A 10025-nucleotide genomic window follows, 5' to 3' on the forward strand; every position below is an offset into this window, starting at 1 on the left:
TTATGGCACTTTATGACCTCTCTTTTCGACTTACACCAGAGCATATCTGTGATCGTCGACATACACCGGTGAGGGTCCGAATATATAAGAATGTAGTGCAATATTCGATCTTTCACCAACGTATTTGGTGAATGTTAACATTCTCTGTTGAAAGTCGACATTCTCCAATTTCGATCTTTCACGGTAAAATATACATATGTAACAGATTCTTTAGTAGAAAGCAGGCGGTTGTATTCGTAATGAAAAGCCAGAATTTGGATGTTGTAGAATGCTGAAACGCCGATACAGAATGAATAAACAATTAAGCAGTCAAGGTATATTTAATCCAACTTTGATTTTCGTAAACATGTTGCAGTCACAATTATCTTGGCACACCAATTGTGCTTATTCCAAAAATTTACATTTTTTATATAAATTTGCAGTATGAAACAAGGAACTTACAGACTGCAGTCAAGCTGAGCTAATGCGTAGAAAGCCAGTACGTTATGTTCAGGGTGTAATCTTAATTCAAACTGAGTTTTGGTTTTCAATTCATTTTGATTGGACAGTTAATATTTCTGTAAAATTACTATTGGCTGCTTAAGTTTTAGTTCTATTTACAACGCCAGAATTATGTAAAAGTCATATGACATGGATTAATCTAGAAATGGCACTGTGCAGAGAGAGGTTACTTTTTTTAGAATTGAGAAGGAAAATTTACGTTGCTAATTTTTATTTTTCTTACATATGTATACGAAGAATAATCAAACTGTAAAATATGCCCCTATATTAAATAATTCTACACGTATGGTATTCGAATGAGGTAAAAAGGGATAATAGTTAAAGGAAGGTTTTGGATTGTTTAATCAGAAGGTGTTCCGCTTGCTGAAGGCCACGTTACCGGTTGCAGTTTACGACAGCTGTCCGGCGTTGCTTCTATAGAGCTTGTCACGACGATGTCGGTTTGAGACACTTTGCGCGTTACTGTGCAGCTTTTGGCTAACATAAGGCTTACTAAGGTAGGTAGCAAACTTAAGACTTATTAAGGTAAGGTACTAAGGCGCCTAAGGTGTAACTTAAGGCTAACCTAGTTTAGTTTTAATTTGAATTCATTACTTTTAGTTTAGTTTTAATTTGAATTCATTACTTTTAGTTTAGTTTTAATTTGAATTCATTACTTTTGAGTTACGCCATAAATACTGGCTCGTTTGTAAGTATAAGGATTGGGTTGTGTGAGCTATTTGAATTCGTAATAAAATGGACTTTTACAAACTTCTCACGTTTCTCTATTCTCTTATTGGACATAGAGATAAATTGCGTAGATCCATGAAGAGTTTCGACTCTTTACATTAATGTAAAAGAAAATTGGTACTAAGGTAACTAGAAAATTTTAATTTTTAAATTCCTTTTACTTTTAAACAGAAATTTGTAGAATTAAGAACCTATTTCATCCAATACTGAATAACCATAAGAGCTTTTTTTCTAGGCTTTTCATTTTTCTATTAAGACCCTGCTGATAATTTTACATTTATCCTTACAAATCATTCATTTCTAGAATACTGATCATATGCATGCTTTGTACACAAAAATATTCTAGCGTTTGCAAAATAATGTAGTTATTCTACTGAAAGATGCTGAAGATACAACCATTTTTTAAGATGAGTTTCAGACAATTACTATTATTTTATGAATTCTACGTTTATTCTTTTTTATCTAAACGGCTGCCATATATTTTCCACTTGAAGTTTCCTTCTCTTTGAGCAGCTGAATGAGAAATCTACTAAGAGTGATTTATGAAAGTACCAGTACTTGATGTGCAGATCACGAATCTCATATTTTGAATTTGATGCATAAACAAAATCCATCAATTTTTAACATCAGACAAAAACTCATTCATTATAGACTCAAGAGAAAAAGCGATTTATATCTTCGTTCGAAACACAATGTTTTCGTTTTTACATATATGTTCGGAGTTTTGAAAGCATGAAATATTCTTTGCAACAAGATACAGAATATAAAATATACATGTGGCAATAGGTTTTCGGCTTTCTGGAGATAATCCATGAGCATTTTGTATATAGCCTTTGAAACAAATATGAGATATGTCAGTTTATATTAATGATATCTGTACGTTCTTCGAAATAATGGAATAAATAAAATGTCAGTAAAAATTTGGGCTAGCTAGGGAACGGAAACAAAATAATAAAAGCTCTTAAAGGGCGTACGTCCTTAACTTAGTTAACTTTAGATCATAAATAAGTAATTTACAGATATGGCTCTACTTACAATTTTGCTTCACTTATCGAGGGGGGGGGCTTTTGCTTCGGCAGAAATATTAGTTTGTTTCTGTCCTACATCCACTATGTGTAATAATGGAATATGTAACAGCATGCTCTCGATAAATGCACATTGTTCTATTGAATGTTTGACATATAAGGCAAAGGGAATGCAGGGTTGCCACTTTTGGCGAGAAATCGCCCATTTGGCGACAAAATTGGCGATATACCATGGACGGGTGGAGAACCTTCTGGAACGAATTCTTACCGGTTTAGCCCAGAATGTTCTCGAACACAAGCCGAAAGCTATATGAACCCTGCTGGTCTGCAGTCAGCCTGTGTGCCTCGTCTAGAGTGCGAGTTAGTATCGATTTGGTGTCTCGTCTAGCAAGTCAATCCATGCGGAGTCGATGGCTTGACAGGCGGCCAGAGAGTGCCGAGTGGGTCGTCGAGTGCACCGAAAGAGTCTCTTAGTGTATCGCGGTTAGTGCATCGTCGAGAGAGCGGGTTGATCTCCGGGAACGACTGAACCAAAGAGTCGGGAGGTATAATCTGGTGCTTTGCAGTCAAGCTGTCTCCACCGTTATTGCCTGACAGTGTAAGGCTGCGTGGGCTGATTGTTCCGGTGTGTTAAGTATTATTGGAGCTGTCCTGATTAATTTTGGCTGAGTAAAGTGTGTTTCGATACTTCATCAAGTGTTGTCGTTATTCACTCCAAATATAGGAACCCCGTACGGACGTGAAGGAAGAAAATAACGTAACAACGGGTGTCAAAAGAAAAAAACGCAACAATACTTTACATATAATTCCGTAAATCAGATTTAGTAATGGTTTTGTTACAGATTTGTCTCATGCATTTTCATATCTAAATAATTTTTTACGAGCTTCATCATTTAGCTAGAGAGTTTATTCTAGCTGAAGATTTCATTCTACAGATGTAATTTTTTCCAATACATTTTGTGACAGGGGGGCAAAATTTTGGTTTCTGAATTAGTTCTCAGTTACGTAAATTAAACGTACTTTCGTAAACGTGCGTTTATTTCTTAATTAAAAATGCATTACATTTAATGTTTAAGCCATGTCGTTAAATACGTTAAGACATTTTAGGACATGTTATTAAACATGTTTAAAAAAAACAATCATTGTTAATCTGTGCTGAAATACAGTTACTTCAATTGTCGATACCGGATTCCTGCCCCCTTATATTTAACAAAATAAATTTGCATGCACATTTTATCCCGCGTTAATAAATAATTCGATATAATAAATAATTTCGATAATAAATTATTATTATCGAAATGGAAATAAATTTTTGTTTATTGTTTAAAATTCTTCTATTAGCATAAATAATGATTTTACGTTATTTTCTAATACATTTACTAGAAATTGCAGTTTCACTCAGTAGATTTCCACTTTCAACTGACATATATAGTAAGGAATTTATTAAAAATTGTTGCGTAGTATATAGACCGAATAGTAATTTTTAACTTCTAATGAGTTTGTGTTTTAATTGTTACCTAATTACGATACACAATTAATTTCAATTTCTTTATATTCTCCTTTTTAAATTCAGTGAAATCTGTTTTTATAGTTTACCTAAATTCTTTGACTAGAATTGCATATATATATATATATATATAGTAAGGGAACTTGATTTTTCTGGCATGGAAGCGTGGCCCCAATTTATTCACAAAGATGCACAATCCATACACAGTTTTACACAGAAATAAACTACTTATTTTCATACAGAGGACATAGCTCAGATTAAGCCCATAATTGGTTTCTACATGGATACGAGGTCCCTGATTGCGATTCTGGCATTATTTCCAACCGAGAATGTCCTCGGTTCTTTGAAAGTCCTCGGTCAGAAGGTGTGTATACATATTTCCGTCCTCGATTTGCAGCCTAGGTGAACACACATATATATGTGTGTGTGTCTGTGTGTATGTAAGCATGTATGTAAACAGCATGTATTTAATTTCAAACATTAAAAGAACTGAAGCCTTACGGAAGTCCGTCGGGAAGGAGGGAGAAAATAAATAAATAAAAAAATTAATAACTTAAGAAAAATGCAATAAAATGGAGAGAAATAAATGAAAATTTTAAAGTATTAAATTAATAATACATAGTTAATGAAAAAAAGAATTATCGAATTTTGTCATACTTCTGCTTCGGCTGAAATCCTTATTTCACTCAAAAACTAAGAAATTATTCAGCCGGAGTCGGCTGAATTTAATCCCAAAATACACGGGGATATAGAAAAACCGCATTTTCGGGAGTATACTTATTCCAAAATAAACAGTTTTGTTTCTGGTACACCAAGGAAAGAGGTAGAACGATTAAAGCGTCCCTGATGAAATTAGAAAAAATGCTAGGAACAGTATAAGATTGTTTAATTATGGCAAAGCTTCGAGGGCTATCTACCTAAGGGAATGGATCCTTCGTGGAGGAATTTCTAAGGGAAAGTGATTCGTATACACGGTTACAAATAGGGGAAAGCACAAAACGCCCGTGTAGTTCGCCCGTTTGCGGGATTTGAACCTCGGACTGAACACAAGTGTTCAGCAGCTTTACCGCTTGGCCGGTGGTGGGCCATGAGCTTATGGAAGGATATTTTAACCAAAAAGTGTAGATTTGGAAAGAAAGAGTTCACCACTTTCTCACCGCGATGCTCTGCCTTCGTCTGCCATATTTGATTACAGGGTTCAAAACGTCTACAGGAGCTCCATGGTGGGCGCTACAGATGCATGAGCTGGTTAATCACGTTTAGTACTTAGTAGAACGAAAACCCGCTGTCATCGATTCATTGCGCTTCCTGTAGAATAATCATTTGATATATGGGTTGGACATTTTTTTCCTTCAAATGTCTCAATCTCCGTCAAGTTGTTTGTTTCCTAAGAAAAGACAGACATGTATTCAAGGTTTAGAATCGAAAATTAATCGTATCTTCTATAATAAACCGTACTTTTTACAAACTGACAGATAGTTAATTTTTTTTAAATATTAAACATGATGTTCCAATAAAGAAACATTGGCATGCATATGGTTAAAAGATTCTCCACAGAGAAAGTTTATTTTCAATAATGTATTTTGTTAGCGACTTTAGAAGTGTCTTGGAAATGAGTTTTAGAACTGATTTGGAAATGAATATGTGATTTGAGTCTCCAATGCATTTCCAATAAATACATTTATATTAAATGGATTCCTGAATCTGCTTCCTCACTCAACAGTCACGTTCACTTGATGTTGCTTAGAGGAATTGGAAATATGATACAACCTTTATATGTTTTCGTATCTTCAGTAGCAATGAACTCGTACTTAAACAGTATATTTTTATCCTAACGAATCGTTTTTTCATTTAAAATTCAAATATTTTCTGATATATATGAAATGAAGCAGACTGACATTGCAATAAAGCAGACTTAGACATAATGATACTGTAGAAATGTCAATTTCTCGGTTGAGTACAATGTAATTTGACGATGCATTGTATTTTCAATAAATGCATTTATATTAAATGGATTTCCGAATCTTCTTCCTAACTCAATAACCACGTTCATTTGTTATTGCTTGGAAAATGAGAATATTAACTCTAGAATGAGAATAGGAATAATTAACCCAAATGGCTGTCTGTCATAATAAAGAGCAGACTGGGCAGCGGAGGCATATTAAATATTCATTTTTATTTAAGTAAACATGCTCCGGCCACAAGCAACTTGGCACACTAAAGCATGCCCATTTCAAAACTTTTACATTTTTGATAGATTTACAGTAACAGAAGCAGCCAGCAGCAGTCAGTCTAGGCCGAAGTGCAAGAGCAAGTAAGATGTGTTCAGGATGATATTTATTACAGAATGAGTCAGTTTCGGTTCTCATTGCATTCGATTGGATAATTAATACTGTTGTAAAATTATTGTTTGTTGTTTAGCTGTAATTTTATTTACATCAGCAGCGTTATTTAAGAGGCATTAGTCTCCAAGTAACGCAATGTCGAAAATGAGTACTATTTTTAGAATGGACGAGTACTAAAGTAAAAATTAAGCGGCTCTCGGTAATTTAACTTTTACTTTTTATCTTTCTCATCTACACACGCACGCATAGAGATATATATGTATGTAATGATATTAAAATGCGTAGATAAAGGCAATGGAACATTTAACAGCTTAGATACTGCGTAGATGACCGAGAAGACCGTAGTGTGGCAGAGTGGAAAGCATGATGACGCAATTTAGCACAACGTATCTTGAAAAATCACAATCTTTATTTTTTTACGTATATCAAATCATCCTTTTTTCAAACAAGATGTTTCCTGATTATATTTGAATACAGTAAGTTGTATTTTCTAATGTCGTTTTACGCAAAAGTGGCAGCAGGACACATAAAAAGCATCTTGACGGCAGTAGAGCTTATGCGGAAAAGTTATAGTACTTTCAGAGGAAGAAGGTTGGGAGTGGGAAAGTTTCAATTCAGAGTTTTTGTTTACAATTAATTTGATTGGACAAGAGGTATCTGCATTAAAACGTTATGTAAGACAGAAAAATCTGGAACCTGTGAGAAGAGATGAATTTAGGGGCAGATTACCAAATATAGATTATTCATTTTGATGTCGCTAATTATTTTTTTACAACAGCTATCATACTTTGTTATATCTTACATATCCTTAGGCACATTAATGTGCCTATTCCATAAGGCTTACAATTTTGATATCTTTGTAGCAAGAAAGCAGCAGCAGACAGACAGCAGTGCGGAGAGGCCAAAGATTAGAAAGCAAATATTCAGGATGAAATTTTAAGTCAAACTGAATTAGTTTTGGTTCTCAAAGCATTCTGATTGGACAATTAATTTAAATTATTATTGGGTGCTTGAGTTTTAGTTCAATTTACATCACCAGAATTACGTAAGAGTCTTATCACATAGATTTTTCTTGAAATGACGCAGTGCAGAGAGGGGTTACTATTTTTAGAATAGGGAAGGGAATTTAATTTAAGCTGCTAATTTAATATTTTATACATCTATAAATATTTTTGCAAGTAATATACAGACAATTAATGTGCAATTTAGTTTGTTCTTCCTAATTAATATTCCTGTAAATATTAAATAACTTCGAGATTTTTATATTGGGTAGCTCAGAAGTTTTCCGTTTTCCTTTTACATTTCCCGAAGCTCTAATACCTTGATTGAAGATGTCACAAAATGAAAAATTATTTGCTATTTTTAAATAGTTTTCTTTTTAACTTTTCTCGAACGTATGGAGTAGTTGTTTGCACTTGTTTGATCGAGTTTCGTTTCTGTTTTGTATAGTTTTATCTGAGTAAGTTTTATACAAATTCCCTCGGTTCAATCTCGATTTTAATTTTAACACAAGATTATTTAATCTTAAAATCATTTTTTACACTTGAATAAATTCCTTGCAATGATTGTTTAAACTCTTTTGAAAGATTGGTGCTTTATATTTACTTTGCTCAATCATAATGTGGTTGTTGTTTTTGTTTTAATTTTTATTTCAAAACCATACATTTGTTGTATATATATAATTTTTCACACTCAAACGATATTCTATCATGGACAGTGAAGGAACTGCTGTAACCAGAACATTTTATCAAGTAAACAAATAGCTATTAAAATTAAGAAATTTAAATAAATGTAGAAAGGAGAATAATTTTCCATATTTTTTAACTATAGAAAACATTTTAAGGAACGTTTATGACAAACTGCTTATTAATTATTCGTATTGTAATGTTTTTAAAAAATCTTAAACTAATATTCTTTATTTAAAGGAGTTCTGAAAAATTACCTTTATTTAAATTGCTTAAACTTAAAGCTGATTTTCAACTTGATAACTATTTTTCAGACACAATATTTGTTTTTACTTTTCAGGATTATGAGTAAAAAATTAAATTTTCAATCTAAGCTACTTATGGGCTAGTATTGGATTAAGTCCTAATTTAAATTAATTTATGATGTATGTACCATACATCATAAATGAATTCATATGAAGAGAAAGAGTCTGAAGAAATATTCTCTAATTTAGAAACTGGTATTGTGGTTCTTCAATATAAACATTATATTTTTCTCTTATTTTTGAAATTGTTTTTGTATTTTTCCGCTAATTATAGATGATGAACAAAAATGTGTTATATGCAGAAATAAAAACAGATTCGTGTGACTAATACGATGTAGGGTACCGTTGGCATATAAAAAAGCTTGAAGGTTTCTCGGACTGGTTAATTAGAGGTCTTATATGCTTTTGAAGAGAATCTTGTACCATTCATCCTGTAAAAAGATGACAAGTTCAATTAATAATAGTAATGGCGGTAGATAGTGATTCTTTTTTCAAAATGTTTCTTTCCAAAATAGCCCACAAAGACTCAATAATACTAATATCTGGTAATTGTGGTGGCATAGTTGATGTCAAAGCTTACCTTCATGCTCATAAAACCAGTCCTGGATGTAACCAGTAAGGATGGGTCCCGTGGAATACCGCGATATGGATGCCCAAACCATGACCGAAACCCGGCCTTGTTTAACTTTCAGGAGCAACCAATCTCTATCGTACGCTTGGCATGGGTTCGCCAGAAATAAACTCGCCCACGAACCTGACACGATGTGCGACAAGACTCCTCTGACCAAATGACTATCTTCGATTGCTTTACACTGCAGTTTTTATGACCACTTTCTTTTCTTACAGGTATTTTGATCACTGATGATCGGCTTTCGAATTCCAAGTCGCCCCAAAATCTCTTGCTTGTGGAGATCCATTCGCATTGTTTCAGTGCTGAAAAGTTTTCTGAGAGCAACATTCAGTTCAGCAGTCACTTTTTTGGCTGTAGTACTTCTTATTTTTTATCACAATTCTGTTCAATGGTCACCTGTCATGATAAATCAACATACATTTTCGTCCGCGCAGTTTTTCCTGGATGCTGTTTTTCTGATTTTTCTGAATGAGTTATAAATCATAGATTCTGTGCCTTTTGAACCATCAAGCACTTCAGCTACCCTTGGTTACGGAGGCACCTACCATAATTAGACAATTTCCTCACTTTCGAATTCCTTTATCTGTGACATAATGCGATCCGAACTGTGCAAAACACTGTCTTGATAACGAAGTAGTTTGTTTTCGTTGTTTGACTTCTGAATTAGTAGTATTAAGGCTGTTGTACAGGTGGCTTATGTGAGAAAACACATCAGCGCCACCAACAGTATTTGCAAGAATAAACATTTCAGTTCAAACCTGATTTTACGAAGCGTTTCCATATTTATCTTCAACAATTACACCCCCTTGCTGCCTTTGGCGTTTTTTATTTTAATGCGTAACAGTTTGTTTCTTCAGAACCTGAAACTGTATAGTTGAAATTATGCTTTTCAAAACTTGTAATTATGTAGCAAGTTATTTCATAATTATCAACTTCTTTCTCGTGCCGCATTTCGCAAATTTTAGCTGCTGCAACAATAATATTAACTTCATTCTTAGTTCCTTGCACGAAGTAAGTCCTTGCACAGTTTCCGAATCCATTTCGACGAGTTTTTTGCATGATGTCTCTACGTACGGACAGAACGAAGGATTCGTTGTTTCAAAATACATTGTAAAATGAATTTAATATGGATTCAAAAACGATTTCTTCGTAACGTCTGTACGTATGTACTATACATGTAACTCAAAAAACGATTACGTGTGTAAAACGAAACCCGTGTGACGTTTGGCTTTGGGAATCTCTTAAAAATGTTGTTTTCAGTGGGGGAATTGCGAATCTGGCGACTTGAAGGCAAGCA

This window comes from Stegodyphus dumicola, chromosome 3 (genome assembly GCF_044657685.1).
Source record: "Stegodyphus dumicola isolate Sdum_Otavi_A_Nest chromosome 3, ASM4465768v1".
NCBI lineage: Eukaryota > Metazoa > Arthropoda > Arachnida > Araneae > Eresidae > Stegodyphus > Stegodyphus dumicola.